Here is an 18,083-nt window from a genome sequence, read left to right as displayed (position 1 = left end):
ACAAAATCCTTTGAATAAGAGTAGAAACATGTATACAGTGTATTGTAACAAAAATTACCTTAAATTTGTATCAATATACAAAAGTTCTTTAAGCAAGGGTAAAAATATATATACAGTGTAACAAAACTGACTTTGAATTTGTACCCGTATACCAAAACTCATGCCAAAGCAAAATATCTGAGGTAAATAGTTGTGTTTTTATCCAATATTACTATATTCCCCTAAATATAACAAACATCCATTACCTACAAAATAACCAAAGACCACCCACACCCCCTTTTCTCTTGGGAATGTGGACTTTGAGTTCTCTAGACTGTTTTCTGCTGAATATGGGTGAAGTATTTTTAGGCTCCCAGAGAGAAATTTGAGATAATGGCCAAGCCCTGAGAAGATTAGTTATAACTTTTGTTGATAGATATCATCTGTCAAGTTTCAGGAGGTCTCTTCTGATCAAACCAGATCCAAATCCTCCTGGAATGACAGCCTCTTGTTTCCTGTGGAAACAAAAGTAAAACCACTTCTCCAAAGCAATGAATCTTTAAGTTCCTTTTCACAAACACATATTTTGACTTTTAAAAAGTATTCTTAAAGTGTCTAGGCTGGTTTATTTTCCACAGTCCCTCTTTCAATTTCAGGTCTCTTAGCAGCTGTCCTTTGTTTTTCATCAATCAAAAAATTCAAAATCAACACAATACTATACAGGATCCAGACTCACTGTGTGATTTCCATATTTATGTGATTTTTTTTTCTTTTACATTACTTTTACTGTCTCTTTAAACGACTTTACTTTTAATTTTAATTATTTTTAAACTATTTTTTCTATGACTGCCTATACCCATTTTCTTTCTTTCTTAAACCTATGTACATTGTAAAACACACTGGAACTGGTTTAGAGATTTTTTTTCCACATGGACCTCTTTTACTGCATATATTTTAGCCTTTTTTGACTGCATAAGCAAACTTTAGACTGTGAAGCTACACCCGGATCCTCCATATGTTCTAACAGCTGCTCTGCCCACTTTTGGGTCAGGTCATAAAAGCCAAGTCCAAAGCTTGTGCCCTGATCAGAAGTTCATGACTGAGAGCTGCATTAAACCTTTCTAGCTATGGAAGCCTGTACTTGCATTGTCACAGTGGTTTTTACTTAGCTTGATGTCTCTAGTTTCTATTTAATGCTGATGGATGAACATCAGTACCTCTTAAAGGAGCTGTATACTTTTTTCCAGCTCTCTCAGGCTCTAGATTGTTGTTCAAGCCCCAGGTTGGTATGCCAAATGTTGTATGGTATTTTACTCTTTTTATTCTTTTGGGAGCCCACCACCCAGCCCCCAAATAAATCATGCACAGAGGCTTACTATTAATTATAAATGCCTGGCCTTAGTTTGGCTTGTTTCTTGATAGCTTCTCTTAACCTAAATTAACTCAACTACCTCTTGCCTCTGGGAATTTATCTTTGTTTATTTTCTATACACCTTTCTTTACTTCTTCCTAGGTGACTAGCTGTGTAGTTGGGTGGCTGACCTCTGGCATCCTCCGCTCCTTGCTCTCTTGTTTGCTCCTTGCTCTCTTCATTCTCAGTTCTCCCATTTATGCTCTCTGCTTGCTAGCACTACCTATCCTTTTCCCTGTCTCGTTGTTGGCCATCCGTCTCTTTATTAGGACCATCAAGTGTTTCACCACTGTTTCCCACTGGTTCACCACAGTCAGTCTTGTGTCCCATCACAGTGGTCATCTGTAAAATCTGCTATTGTCTCTGTCCAGTTGCAATGCCCAATTATCCCGCCACAATTTCCCAGGGGCCCCTAGTACTAGTACTTGAACTTTTCTTAGTAGTGGCCTCCTGTGCCACCTCGGTGTGTCACAGTTCCACTACAAGGCTGCATCGTCCCATCACAATTCTCCACTGTGTCATAACAGTGCCCCCTAATTCTGAACTGTCATACAACAATTGTCTCGCGATTCCATCACGATTCTGAAGTGTTACAAACACTTAATTATCAAATTGCTCCCCTTTCACATCTCCTCAGTCCCCTGTTTAACCACAGTTATCCTTTGTTCTATTACAATTCCCCTTTGTATCAACGCAATGCCCCAATCTGCCATCATAAGACCTCACTGTCCCGTTATAATTCTTCATTCTTCCATCACAATAGTCCATTATCTAATCACCGTGATCCATTGCCTATCATAATATCCCTGTGACACATTCTATTGCCCTAATGTTCCATTACAGTCTATTACTTTCTTATCATAATGATACACTGTCCTATAAAATATCTCAATAGGCCGGGTGTGTGTGGTGGCACATGCCTTTAATCCCCAAACTCAGGAGGCAAAGGCAGGTGGTTCTATGTGAGTTTGAGGTCAGTCTGGTCTACAAAGTAAGTTCCAGGACAACCAGGGCTATGACACAAAAAAATCCTGTCTCAAAAAACAAACGAACAGTTCCAATTTCCTGTCCCGGCAGTCCCATGTCCCACCATGGTGCCCCACACTCCTAATTCAGTTCTCCAGTATTCCACCACAGTCATCATTAAAAACCATTATCCACTGTCCAATCATAATGGCCGACTACACTATTACAATGCCAACTATAATAGAACAATGCTTGCTGTCATACCACACTGCTATCTATACTCTTCCTCACAATGCCACACTGTCCCTTCACAGTGTCCCCCAGTTGTATAACAATGAACCACTGTGTCATTATAATGCCAGTTCCCTGCTGCTTCTCATCCAAGCAGAGGCAGCCACCCTCCTGGATTCTTCCCTTCCAATAAATCTCTTGTGTGAGGCTTGTTGTGTCATGTGACTTTGTGGTATTCCTTGGCTTCTGACTGCAAGGATGCCTTTCCTGTCAGAGCTGTAATATTGCAGTGGGGGAAAACTTCCCCTGCTAGAGCAGAGCTGTAACACTTGCAGTGGGGAAACCCCTCCCCCGACCCAGGGCAGACTTCTAACACCTCCATTGTGGAAGCCTTTCTCCTCAGAACTATAACAGATACCACCATTTTATCATGGTGGTTATGTTTCATCACATTAGATTCCTGTCCCACTACAGAGGTCCTTTGTCCCATGACAATGCTCCACTCTCCTGTCACCATGCACCACTGTCCCAACGCAATGCCTCATGACACAGTGGTTCCCCATTCCATCACAATACTCTTTTATAACAATGCCTACTCTCCCATCCTGATAATCACTTGTATAATCCCTATGGCCACCTTTTCCACCACACTAGTCCTTCATTCATCCCAATATTCCATTTCCAATCAACATGGCCTATTATCCAATCACAATGACCCTCTATTTATCTACAATGTGCAATTATCCTATTATAACGATCATCTGTTCAATCACAGTGTTAAACTGCATCATCTCAAATATCCATTTACCTTTTCTATGCACTATGTTCTTATCACAATACACCTCTATTCTGTCACAGTCGTCCACCTGTTCCATCACGATGTCCCATTTTCCACGATCATGTCACAATGCTTCATTGTCAATTTATAATGGCACTGTCTTATCACAGCACTCCACTCTCCCATCACATGTCCCATTGTCCTACTACAATGCTACATGTTCCATCACAATGCTTTGCTCTCTTATCACGGTTGTTCCATGTTGTATTACAGTGGTTCCCTGGCCAGCTACAGTGGTTCATAATCCCATTGCAGTGTTCCACTCTCCTATCACCATGATTCATTATCCCATTACAATACTCTATTCTCCCACCACAGTATCTTCTGTCCCATTATAGTGCATCCTCTTTCATTACAACATTTTACTGTCCTATCAAAGCACTTTCCCACCACAGTGGTCCTTTTTCCCACCATGGTCCAGGTTCATATTATCTTCAAAATTAACCCAAGTCTCTTCCAGCTTTCCCCATCTCATCATGACATTCCTCTATCTCATCACAACACTCTATGATGTCATCACAATAACCCAGTGTCCCATCACAATATCTTAGCCTCTCATTACAGAGTTCCTTGTTTTACCACAGTGCCTCACCCTCCCATTACAATGCTGTTCTATCCCACTATAGTGGTCCCCCTTTCATCACAATGCTACAGTTTCCATCACAATTTCCCAATGTCTCATCACAGTGGTCATGTCTCATCCTAATATCACAGTTTGTTCTCACAATGCCCTACTAGTCTGTCATTGGGATCCACATCCCACCACAGCAGTACCATATTTTCTCTCACTTCTCCACTGAAGCATCACCATCTCTTCTCTTCATCATAGTGGAACTACATTTTACAAGGTGTACTCTGCCCCATTACTGCGCTCTACTGACATTTCTGTGTTCTATTCTTCCATCACAAACCCACAATTCCATCATGATGTTCACCATCCTATCACAAGTCCCTCTACAATGCTCCACTTCCTATCACAATTGCTCTTCTGATCACAATGTACCACTGCTCTATCACAATGTTTTATTGTGCCATCATGATGCCCCCATTGGACCATCTCAATGCCCATCTCTTTCCTTTAAATGTCACACTATTCCATTAAAATGCCCACAGTCTCACCACAATGGTCCACTGTCCCCTCACAATGATACTTGAACCATTACTTTGTCCCTTGTTTCATCACAATACTCCAGTGTCCAATCACAGTACTCTACTGTCCCTTCTCAATGTCTCTTTTTACTATTACATGCAGCACTTTCACATCACAAGGAACCTCTGTCCCATCACAGTGGTACACTGTCTCATCATGATATCTTGTCCCATCAGACATATCTCCACTGTGCTATCACCATGCTCTATTGTCCCATCACCGTGCCTCACTATTCCAAAACAATTTCCACTGTCTTATTTATAGGTACAATGTTCTACTGTCCCATTAAAGTGGTCTTCTTTCTCATCATAAAATACTACTGTTCTACCCTAACACCCCACAGTACCACCATGGTAATCATCTATGGTCTCTTGTTCCACCAAAATCTTCCTTTGCTACATTAAAAGACTACATTGTCCCTTCATAATGCCCCATTTTCCCATTATAATTCCCACTGTCCCATATAAATACTCTATAATTTTGCACCACTAACACAATGCCTGTGTCCCATTATAATAGTTGCCTATCCTATTATGATGTTCCGTAGTCCCACCATGATTTTCAATATACCATCAGCATGCTGTTATGACCCATCATAATACTCCAATGTCTCATCACAGTGGTTCTATGATTCAACATAGTGGTTCCCAGTACAACTACAGTGATCCTAGGTTAGTCCCATTACAGTGTTCCAGTCTCCTATCAGTATATTCCATTGTCCTGTCCCAAGGCCCCACTGGCCCATCACAGTGCACCACTTTCCATCACAATGCTCTTTCATCAGATTACAGTGGTCCCTTGCTCATCAAAGTGCTCCAGTCCCCCATCATAGTATCTAATGTCCCATCATTGTGGTCCTGTTTCACAGTAATATTCCACTTTCCCATCACAATGCCCCATTGCCTCATCAAAATATCTACTGTCCTATTATAACATTCTTCTGTACTGTCACATTCCTAAACTATTATATTACAGTAGTCCCCACCTACCACAGTGGTCCCATGTCCCTTCACAGTTCTTCAATGGTCATTACAGTCTCACTGTTTTATCACAATGATTCTATGTCCAATCATAGTAGGACATTGTCACACAAAGTGGTAACATGTTCCATGATAATGTTGTACTCTCCTTTTATAATGTCCTGCTTTTCAATCATAATGACCAGAGTCTCAACACAATGTTCCACTGTCCCGTTATGATGCCACAGTATCCTTTCATAATGCTTCAGTACTCATCACAATGCCTTGCCGCTCCATCACAATTCTCCATTGTTCCATCACAATACTCCATTGTTCCATCACAATTCCCCATTTTTCCATCACAATACTCCATTGTCCCATCACTATACTCCATTGTTCCATCACAATTGCCCATTGCTGCATCATAATACTCCATTGTTCCATCATAATTCCCCATTGTGCCATCATAATACTCCATTGTTCCATCACAATACTACATTGTTCCATGACAATACTCCATTATCCCATCACAATTCCCCATTGTTCCATCACAATTCTCCATTGTTCCATCACAATATTCCATTGTCCCATCACAATACTCCATTGTCCCATCACAATACTCCATTATCCCATCACAATTCTGCATTGTTCCATCACAATTCTCCATTGTTTCATCACAATACCTCATTGTCCCCTCACAATTCTCCATTGTTCCATCATAATTCTCCATTGTTCCATCATAATTCTCCATTGTTCCATCACAATACTCCATTGTCCAATCACAATACTCCATTGTTCGATCACAATTCTCCATTGTTCCATCACAATAATCCATTGTTCCATCACAATACTGAATTGTTTCATCATAATTCTCCATTGTTCCATCACAATACTTCATTGTTCGATCACAATTCTCCATTGTTCCATCACAATAATCCATTGTTCCATCACAATACTGAATTGTTTCATCATAATTCTCCATTGTTCCATCACAATACTACATTGTTCCATCACAATACTTCATTGTCCCATCACAATTCTCCATTGTCCCATCACAATACTTTATTGTTCCATCAAAATACTCCATTGTTCCATCACAATACTCCATTGTTTCATCATAATACTCCATTGTTCCATCACAATTCTCCATTGTTCCATCACAATACTCCATTGTTCCATCACAATACTCCATTGTTTCATCATAATACTCCATTGTTCCATCACAATTCTCCATTGTTCCATCACAATACTCCATTGTTCCATCACAATACTCCATTGTTCCATCACAATACTCCATTGTTTCATCACAATACTCCATTCTTTCATCATAATTCTCCATTGTTCCATCACAATACTCCATTGTTCCATCACAATACTTCATTGTTCCATCATAATTCTCCATTGTTCCATCACAATACTTCATTGTTCGATCACAATTCTCCATTGTTCCATCACAATAATCCATTGTTCCATCACAATACTGAATTGTTTCATCATAATTCTCCATTGTTCCATCACAATACTACATTGTTCCATCACAATACTTCATTGTCCCATCACAATTCTCCATTGTCCCATCACAATACTTTATTGTTCCATCAAAATACTCCATTGTCCCATCACAATACTTTATTGTTCCATCAAAATACTCCATTGTTCCATCACAATACTCCATTGTTTCATCATAATACTCCATTGTTCCATCACAATTCTCCATTGTTCCATCACAATACTCCATTGTTCCATCACAATACTCCATTGTTTCATCATAATACTCCATTGTTCCATCACAATTCTCCATTGTTCCATCACAATACTCCATTGTTCCCTCACAATACTCCATTGTTTCATCATAATTCTCCATTGTTCCATCACAATACTCCATTGTTCCATCACAATACTCCATTGTTTCATCACAATACTCCATTCTTTCATCATAATTCTCCATTGTTCCATCACAATACTCCATTGTTCCATCACAATACTTCATTGTTCCATCACAATACTCCATTGTTTCATCATAATACTCCATTGTCCCATCACAATACTCCATTTTTCCATCACAATACTCCATTGTCCCATCACAATACTCCATTGTCCCATCACAATTCTCCATTGTCCCATCACAACACTCCATTGTGCCATCACAACACTTCATTGGCCAATATCAAACTCAATTGTTCCATCACAATACTCCACTGTCCCATCACAATACTCCATTGTTTAATCACAATCTTCATTGGCCCATCATCAACTCCATTGTGCCATCACAATTCTCCATTGTCCCATCACAATACTCCATTTTGCCATTACAATGCTATCCAAGAAGATAAGGTCAGTTGCCTATGATATCATCAAAGATGATCTGAATGAGTTGCTCACTCAGGAGCTGAATGATGATGGTTACAGTGTCATTGAAGTCAAAATTACACTGACCAGGACAGAAATCATTATGTTAGCCAGTAGAATACAGAATGTTCTTGGTAAGGTAAGCAGTCAGTGTATCAGAGCTCTGACTGCTGTAGTCCCAGAGGAGTTTGACTTCCCTTAGGACAGTGTTAAACTTTATGAAGAATAGGTAGCTACCAGAGGTTCAGATCCCTGATGCAGCTGCCCAGATATAGTCTTTAAATCACAAATGCCATTGTCATGTTAAGGTACTGCTAACATTGGCCCTAGGAAGCCTCTGTCTGACCATATGAGTGTCATGGAACCCAAAGATGAGATCCTGCCTACCACCCCATCTCAGAAGAATGGAAAGCTAAAAGGGCCTTCCATGACCCAACCAGTGCTTACAGCACGATAGGGTCTTGTCACTGTGTCTGGAGGCTGAATTTCCTCTGCAAAGACATTTAATAACATTTTCACAAAAATATAAAATGGAACAAACAAACAGAAAAAAAAATCCTAAAGGACAACAGGATCTACTGTTTAGAGAGGCTGGTTTCCAAGCTGCTCTGAGCGGCAGTTCTGAGAAACAGAATAGATAACTTGGAGCTGACCAAGCCCTCCCACTTGAGGACACACAGAGGCCACAGTCAGAGAGAACAGTTAACAGCAATGCACAAAGCCTAAGACCTGTACAGGAATCCCCAGAAAGCTTCCATCACATCCGTCTTTTCTAGAATCAACCCCATGGTGTGTTTCTTGGAAAGCACTGAGAATAGTGTCATCCAATGTGGAGAAGGTCCCCCTGTCTCAACTAATTTTAACTAGTATCTCTTCACAGCCATCACCAGAAGTTTCTTTCTCAGGCAATTCTGGATCTTGTCAGGTAGATAATCACCATTAACCATCAGAGCATCTCAAACCTCAGATACACCAAACACAGTTGTGTGTTCCTCGCACCTCCCACCTGAGTCTTTCATTACAAACCCATGGAGATCAATAACACCTCCCTTCTTTATCACTAACCTCAGAGTCTTATTGGGAGTACTACTTTTGTATCCAGTGCCTTAGCAAATTCCAGCAGCTCTAACCTCACAACCCACCCCAGCTACAGCCATATAACCCTCACAGCTGCCAGCCTGTCACAAATTGTCCTTATTTTTTGTCTGTATTAATTTGATCTCCCATCTTTTCAACTTACACTGAGTTCTCTTCAAAGTGGGTGTGGAAAGTCCTTCAGACAGAGAGGACAGATACTGTTGCTCATTTCCCATGGACAGAATGGGAAGCTATATCTTTGCAGTGGCCACTGGAACCCTTTCTATGAGACTGCAGCTCCCATCCTGTCTCACATTCCCCCACTTTCGGTCAGATGAATACCATCTACTTCCATATATTTGCATTTTCCACTATGTCTAAAAACATCTCCCCAAGGGCCAAGTGGCTTAGACTCTCACTTATATCCATTCATCCCTCAAATACTACATTAGCAATCCAAGCCTCCTGGACCAGTCTACCTAAGAAAACATTGGTTCACTTTTCCCAGAAGTTGTTTACTTCTTTTTAACATTGTGATGCTTGTAAGTTTCAGGAGTTTCCTGAGCCTTGTAAGTTTTATTACCCAAGTCTTATGGTCTTCTTCCCTGAATCCAGAAAGGAATGTTCCAATCTGGTGGTAATAGCTATACAACACAAAAATCCACAGATGTTATGCTCCTTCATTTTCCCTTCTAGAACTTATGTCTACACACACACACACACACACACACACACACACACACACACACTTCTTGTCATGCAAGACTCTTAACTCTATGAGAACATAGCTGGGCGATGGTGGCACACACCTTTAATCCCAGCACTCGGGAGGCAGAGGCAGGCAGATCTCTGTGAGTTCGAGACCAGCCTGGTCTACAGAGCTAGTTCCAGGACAGGCTCCAAAGCCACAGAGAAACCCTGTCTTGAAAAACCAAATAAATAAATAAATAAATAAATAAATAAATAAATAAACTCTATGAGAACATGACAAACTGTCATTCAATTGTGCAGAACACTACTTGGCATGTGCTAGGTAGACCATCAAGATTCCATCGAGCAATAAATGAGTACATGAATTATTGAAGACTTGTTTTTTTTTATCACAGTGTTATAAAGACTGATAAAAGGCTTTAGTGATGTCTGTGGTGAGACACGATCCACACCACATCTTCTTTCTCCCCAAAGGAAAAAATCTGCGTGATTGGTTTAATTTTCAAGATGAAGAACTCCTGAGCAGGAGCGACATGGGATGGAATTTCAAGCACACATCGTCCTTGAGTAGCTGCCTGAGTTAATCCACAGCAAACATGAGCTGGAATATTCACCAGTGCAGTGTATCACTTCCAGCCCCTGAGGTGCCAAAGGAAGTCCTTGGAAAGAGTGTGAGAAAGAACAGTGGCCAGCATTGCTAGTCGCAGAGAGACAATTGCTCACTGCCTGGAAGCTGTACAGAAAGTTACAGGTCATAGCTTTAAATTATTTTCTACCTCTTCTCCCACTAAGAAAAAAGTGCCAGGATGTAAATGATAATCATGTCTCAGGATTCCTCAATATTTTCTACTTTATGAAAATTTTGCACATGTTCGTTACAGCTCTGCTTTCCCACGGAGGGCCACTGGCCTGGATGCTGCAGATGGGTCCACACACCTGAACCACATCACTCTCTCTCCACACTTTCCTCACCGTTTCTGAGCGTGCCAGGCATTTCCAGCCCCTAGGATTTCTGTTTTCCCTTTCCTCTGCCAAACATTCTTCTCTTCTGTCTGTCTGGTGTTCATTTCCTTCTCTGGCTGCCAACTTCTGATTGAGGTGCTGCCCATCTTCTCAGGCAGGTCCCACAGCTCTGTCTCCTGTCCCCACACCTGTAACAGGATCTCCTTATAGCTCACTTCTTCTTGCTCTTCAGCCTTTTGTCCATCACTCTAATGGTTTTCAAGAGCCAACAGCTGCTATTTCTCTTTTATCCTTCTGGCATGAGTTGAGTTATTACTATGTGTACTTGTTAATTATTTAATTTTACTTTTGTTTTCCTTTTCATAGATATCCTTCCCATGTTATTAAAGTATAATTGATAGATAAAATTTTATTTACTTATGTCATAAGACCTTAAGTCTTAACATATGTGTACATTGAGAAATGATTAAATAGTGCTAATAAACTTATTTATCATCTCACATACTTATATTATGGTGGTGAGAACATGAAAATCTGCTCTCTTGGAATCTTTCAAGAATACAGAAGAGTGCTATTGGCTATTGCCATTATACATTACCTTAAGCCTCCAGAATTTACTCGCATTATCTAAAATTTGTCCAAATGTGGTTCCCTTTGACACACCTCACTATTGCCTACCCCCTTCTCAGCCCCTGGTGAGCATCCCTGGACAGTCCACTGTGCAGTTTGGCCCATTAGATTCTACATAAAAGTAAGACCCTGTGGTCCTTCCCTGTGTCTGGTTTGCTTCACGCTGCATGAAACTTTCTAATTTCATCCATGGTGCTTGAGATGCAGGCAAAAGTGAAGAGGAGCCCTTTCTTTGTTCAAGCTAAGTAGCATTTCTCTACCACATTTTCTTTTTCTCATCATCGGACATGCAAATATTATTTCTTGTGGAGAGACACCCAGTAGTGGGATTGTCACTAGCATTGCAACATTAGCTATCACTTCCTTTGTGTGTGTGTGTTGTACATACATGTGTGTGTATGCTGTAGGAAGTCCTATAGCCAGTAGTGACCCGCCCACTGGGGCGTGGCCTCTTATACTATTTATGCCAATGTAGAGCATGTGTCCGGCCTCTTTTCCGGCTTCTTTTCCGACTGCAGGATCCGGTTTCTGATCTCCGTTCCAGCAGAGGATTCTGATTTGTGAGTCTACCCCTAATTAAATAACTGTCTATTTCTCAGTTCTGAGCCAGTGTGGGATTTCTTTTAAGCATCCTTCCACATCTGGGCCCTGTATGTGGACATGTGCACCTCTGCTCATAAACAGAAGCCAAAGGAGGATATTCAGTGTCCTGTGTTATCACTCTCTGACTTATTCCTTCAATACAGGAGCTCCCACTGCACCTGGAGCTAAGGTGGCAGCCAGATGGCACCAGTGATCCATCTGTCTCTGCTCCACAACGCTGCAGTTATAGGTGTGCTATCCCTGGCTTCTGACATGGGTGCTGGGGATTTGAACTCAGGTCCTTATGCTTCCACAGTAAGTGTTTTTGCCTCTCTGCTGCCATCTCCCCTGAACTTCTCTGGTCTGTTTCCCTCTTGAGTTGCCACACAGATTCTGAGCTCAGATAAGTTCCACATCTCCTGCTGAAGCACAAACAGAGGTAGATTTAGAATGTTCTGTCCTAGCTCCAGCCTGCATGTTGGAGGATTTAAAAGTAGCCATTTAATCCCTTGGCCTCAAACTTCTTCCTCTATACATAGTAAGGAGCAAAGTCCAAATTAATCTGAACTACAAGGGCCAATGGTCATGGTATGGAGACCATTAATAATTATTTGATTATTTCTTTCCCGAATGTTCCCAGCCTGGCTTCTGGCCAAGCAAAGACAGAAGCAAAATTACATCGCTGACAGCTCTGACCTCTGTCCAGTTTGTTCCCATTGCAAGTTCTTTCTTTATTATCCATTTTTCAGACACCAGCATAACCAGTGTATCAACTTTAAAATCAGACAGGAGGAGGGACCTCTTGCTTAATCATTAGGTAAAGGGAGTGCCTTTAATTTGTGGTCACTGTACTTAGACGGCAGGTGACTGTGTGAAAACACACACGTACACATGACAGATAGGAAGGGCTGCTCCAACAGTGTAGCTATAGGGACCTCCAAGGGCTACTTGTACATTCGCAGCCCTTCCTGCTTCCTCTGTCTTTGGTGTTTATATCTACATAGCATAGCTTCTGGAATTGCAGAGAGAGTCGCTCACTATGGATTCCTTGGGACTCATTTTTAGGGAGATTCTATTAAATTCACCTACTATTCATTTGCATGAAAAGTACTATTCTGCGGGAATGCTAATATAATTTGGGGGTAATTTCGCAAATGATGACTTTAATGCTGCTAATGTCAGCACGTCTCCGCAAAACAAAAAAGAAGGGTGGTGATGGGTGATGCAGTACATTTGAGATACTGAACCCTGGGAAATAGCTTCCTATTTCGAATATCCTAGTGATAGATTTGTTGTGCTGGGACTGGGAGCAGGGCATTGTGGGAAGACAAGATCTAAAACAGAGGGTAGATCTGGAGAAGTGTGTCCCTGTCTGGTTGCTATTTGGTTGCTTGGGATCACAGCACCACCGTCTGTGCCACAGGGACTGTGACAACAGGCTAACCTGATGACGCTCCAGTCACCACCCACTGCCCTGGTGTATGGGAAGTTAGGGTTTTATGGTTGCACAGTGAGCATTCATGCTCTGTTTTTTATCTTCAGCGTGTTCCCATTATGAAAAGGAGGAAACTCACTTATAGAGGCAAAAATCTACTCAATATCCCAACTCCCAGGCTGCTGTGATCTACAGCTTCAGGGAGGTCCTGAGGCTCCCCCAACCCAGTCACCCTCTCCTTACCCACTGTACCACAGCTAGTATAGTAGCACAGACTCGGTGAGGCCCCGTTTGCAAAAACCCACAAAATCAATAAAGGACTATGCAGATAAAATACTGAAGAGCCCACCAGCCCTCAGCTGCCTTGACTGGATGCCTTGTAGGATTGTGTAGATGTGAGCTGAGACCAGCGTTTGCCTTCAAGGGCTGCAGAAGCAGCAAAGGGCTCACCTTTCCTCGTGTCATTCTCTAGAGCCTTGGCATTTTACGCGGTGCTCACTCAGCAAGTCAGTACTCACAGGGGACCTGTAGAATGCCCATGTCTGGTCCATCAGTGAGCAGTTTTAGCATTTGTCCCTTGTCACCTGGGTTGAGGGACCCATCTGAGCAACTGTTATCTTTCAGACCTGGGGTAAGTTGGAGATATGACAAGCGGCACTGTGACCCACAGGCTACCAGTTGACAAATGGTTGCTTTACTTTTGGCCAGTGTCCTGGTGTGTTTGCTACACAGGGCAGGAATCGGGGAAACTAGTCTCAAATCCATTACTCAAGAACTGGAGGGGACTTTCGGACTGGATGATGAAGAAGGAGGAAAACATTGCTGGCTAACCTGAAGCTGCTCTTAAGTCCCCATGATGCTTGGCCCTTCTCAGCACCACGAAACTCATTAGTGTCAGCCAAGTGCACTACACTGAAATGCATGACAGGAAGACCCAGGTCAGCCTGGCGCTTTGGGATTGCAAATTTCCGCTGGTAGCTTCCTTTCCAGCCTCTATATGGGCATTATGAACATTGTGACTGCATCTAGGTACCTGCATTTCTTTGCAACCGTTTCCTCCTAATCTGTATTCCTCTGCTAGCTGGATGCTGAAACTTGCCATGTCCACCAAGAGAGGGAGAAAATAAATTAGAAATAAGAGAAAGAACACTTGATGTTGGCACTTTAATATTTTAAGATACACAGTTGTGGGTCACCACAATTAGAGGGTCTAAGGACCTGAAGCCCTCATCACTAAGGAAGGCATGGAGTATTCCCCAGGCCCTTGATTCTGGGACCCAGTGTGGTTTGTGGTCACAGTTTTCATCCTGAGGATGAGGTGGAGTAAAGCCTTCAAGATGGTTTGTGATGGAGGAGGCTGACCATGTCTTTTCTCTTCCCATTTGCTCCTTTGGTCTTCACTTGCAGAAATGTCCCCCTCAAGTTACAGAGCGTGTGCTAAAATGACATTATTTTTAATGCAAAGCCTTTTCTGTCTCTATTCATGTTTGCCCTTCTGAGCAATGCTGTGTGGCTCCTGGAGGCAAATAGTCTGCGTTCTTGTCTAGTAGGGATATGGTCATCCTCACTGTTATGCAGGGCTACATTGTAAACAATCAGAGGCAAAGCCGTGCATGTGTGTGTGTGTGTGTGTGTGTGTGTGTGTGTGTGTGTGTATGTGTGTGTGTGCATGTTATGGGTATGAATGCAGGTACAAGTGTCCCATTGTTGCGAGAGCTCCTTGCTCCTTCAGCCAATAGCCGCTGAGATACCAGCCCATTGGGGGCATGGTCTCTCTCTTTAAAAAAGCAGCAACTCCCCTCCGCTCACTCTCTTGCTTCCCGCTCCACTTCCTGCTACTAGGCTCCTTTTCTGATCGCGTGGAGGGCTGTTGTCTGGGATGGTGATCTGTAAGTTTTTCCCTTTTAAATAAATAACCATTCTATTAATCATAATTCCAAACTGGTGTGGGCTTGTTTGTGACTTACGCCTTCAACCCATGAAGCTTATGGAGGTCAGAGGTCACTCTTGGGTGTCAATTCTTGCCTCCCACCTTGTTTAAGGACAAGCTTCTTACTAGCCAGCTGACCTGTGACCTTACAGAGACTCCTGCCTCTGTCTCCTCTATTCCCATAGGAGTGCTGGGATTGCAGATGCAACATCCTACATCTGGCCTGATGTGTGTTCTGGGTACCCGAGCTTACACAGCAAGCCCTTTACCAGTGGGGCCATCTCCTAAACCTCAGCCTCCCTTTTCAAGAGTATTTACAATGAATCCCATCAGCCCTCAAGCATCCTTTACCAAGTGCAAACATGGCAAGTGAGAGCGTTATAGACGTAGCACGCTGCTCCTCGTATTTAGAGATTTTTAAAGGAAAGGCTCTTTAATAGCACGTGCACAGCTCAGTGCTCAAAGAGAAGTCAGCCCTGAATACAGGGTTTTGCTAACTTATATACACCTTAGGCGTATGTATTTTACATATTTTGTCATCCTTGAATCTCTTTTAGATACTGGCCCCAGGTTACACTTTGAAAAATTTAAACAGAGACAAGAAAGTGCAAGACCAGCCACGTAGGAAGATCAGAGATTTACACAGCAAAGACATTGCCTGAATTATTTTAAGAACACCAGTGTTGTTGCTTGGATTTCTTTCCAGTAGCTGCTACGCAGGGTCATCTTGTCCACCTAACAGAAACATGCTTTTCCAAAAAGAGAACTGGGGGTTTTATGGCAGGCTGGGCCTTAACATTGGTTATGATCCTGCACCGTCCCCTTGAGCTGCCCGTCAGAGGCTTCATTGATATGGGGACAGCTCTAACAGCCGTCCAGTGCTGGTGAACAGATATTTACCTCCTAGTAACCTGATTTCCCTTATCTCTAACAGGCAAACTGCTTAACCTAGGGTTATTTTGGAGGCAGTGTTCCCATACCTAAATTCCACCTGTGCGACTTAACATCTCCTAAGCAAGTCTTATTTATTAATAAAGCCTTGATAACATCAGTCTTATTGCTTCAAGTTTCTTCTATATAAAGAGTAGTTCCCAGAGTCTTATGTTGCCAGGGAGAGGGCTGCTTGTTCTTCCCGGCCACCTAGCTAGCTTAGTCCTGAAATAACCACACAAAAACTGTGTTCATTAAATCACTGCTTAGCCTATTAGCTCTAACATTTTATTGGCTAACTCTTACACCTTGAATTAGCCCATTTCTATTAATCTATGTGTCGCCACATGGCAGTGGCTTACCAGGAAAGATTTGGCATTCTTGATTCTGGCTCTCCCTTACTCCTCCTTTCTTCCTCCCCGCATTCAGTTCTGTCTCCCCCGCCTACCTAAGTTCTGCCCTATCAACTAGGCCAAGGCAGTTTCTTTATTAACCAATGAAAGCAACACATAGACAGAAGGACCTCCTACACCAGTTTTACATCAGAGAAAGCATGGGATAGTGGTCCTTTCACCCTGGCAATGTTCTTTTCCACATTACTTGACATGGGGACACTTGGATACAGCTTCCCTGTGCCATTTTAGATTCTCCATGCTTTCCTTTTATTGTGATCAAATATGCAACACATAAAATTGACCATTTTAACAATTTTGAAGCATACAACTAATTGGCATGGAGCCCATTGATATTGTGTGTGGATAATGTCTCACTACCATCATCCCGACCCAAAGAACCCAGGAAACGTGAATTCCTCACGCACTGGATACCAGCATTTGACTTCCTATCATTGAGTTTGGCTCCTGTATGTTCACTGGGCCATTTCTAGAAGAGAGAGACAGAATGTTTTCTTACCTTGGAAAAAGGAGGAGGAGGAGTAACAGTGGGAAAAAAATATTGGGGGTGGAAGCCGTAGGCAGATAGCAGATGGCAGAGAGAAAAGACATCTCTAGCTCCATGATGCAGACTCCAGGTGAGTGGTAGGATGGTGCATGGTGATGAGATGTCTCAGCTTGCTTGTGGCCAAGAGGCTTCATTACACACATGTACAGAAACACAATGGTCTCAGGGCTGTCTTGTGGCTTGAATGTGAAATGTCTTCCACAGGCTCATGTGTTTGGGCACTTGGTTCCTGGATGGTGGTTCTTCTTTGTAAGGCTGTGATAACTTTGTAGGGGAAAGCTCACAAGAGGAACTGGTCAGTGGGGCTGGGCCTCACTTCTTATTTATTTTCTACTCCTGTTTGTGGAAGTAGTATGATCTTCTGGTCATCTGCTCCTGCAACCACACTTTCCATACCTGATGCCATGTTTTCCCTGTCGTGATGAAATGATCCCCTCAAACTACAGGCCAGAATGAACTTATTCTTCCTAGAATATTTTCCTGCAAGAAAAAAGAAGTGGCTAAAAAAATGTCTGCTCCTCCAACTTACAGATATTAGGGTGTGCAGTAACCCACAAACCCCTTCACATTTCTCCACTGTCTCCTGTGCATACTGGCTGAGCGGTGTCACCAGACTTCCCCTTAGGCTGCTTGCTTCCCTCCCCTGGGGTGCTGGACATGTGCCCATCTGACACATCCTTGACATCACACTCTAGACACAAGCTAGCTCCCTGTGCAGCACTGATCAAACCAGGAGTGTCTGCACGATTGAAAGTGTCTGATGCCTCTCTTTCTACCTACCTGTCTCTCTTTCTACCTCTTCTTTTCCCACTGCACATGCACGAAGCACCTGCAGCTTTTCAAGGGACTCTGGGACTGGAGCGGCGGGTAGAGAGAAGATGCATCTTATGCTGCTGTCCAGTGTACCCAGTGGTGCGTGTAGAGATTCACAACCGGTCCAGGTGTGGAGACAATGTGACCCGGAGTGTTCAGCCTTAGATGT

This window comes from Microtus oregoni, unplaced genomic scaffold, assembly GCF_018167655.1.
Source record: "Microtus oregoni isolate MIOR12 unplaced genomic scaffold, Mior012 000007F_ref0000211, whole genome shotgun sequence".
Classification (NCBI taxonomy): Eukaryota; Metazoa; Chordata; class Mammalia; order Rodentia; family Cricetidae; genus Microtus; species Microtus oregoni.
Note: the sequence above shows the minus strand (reverse complement) of the source record.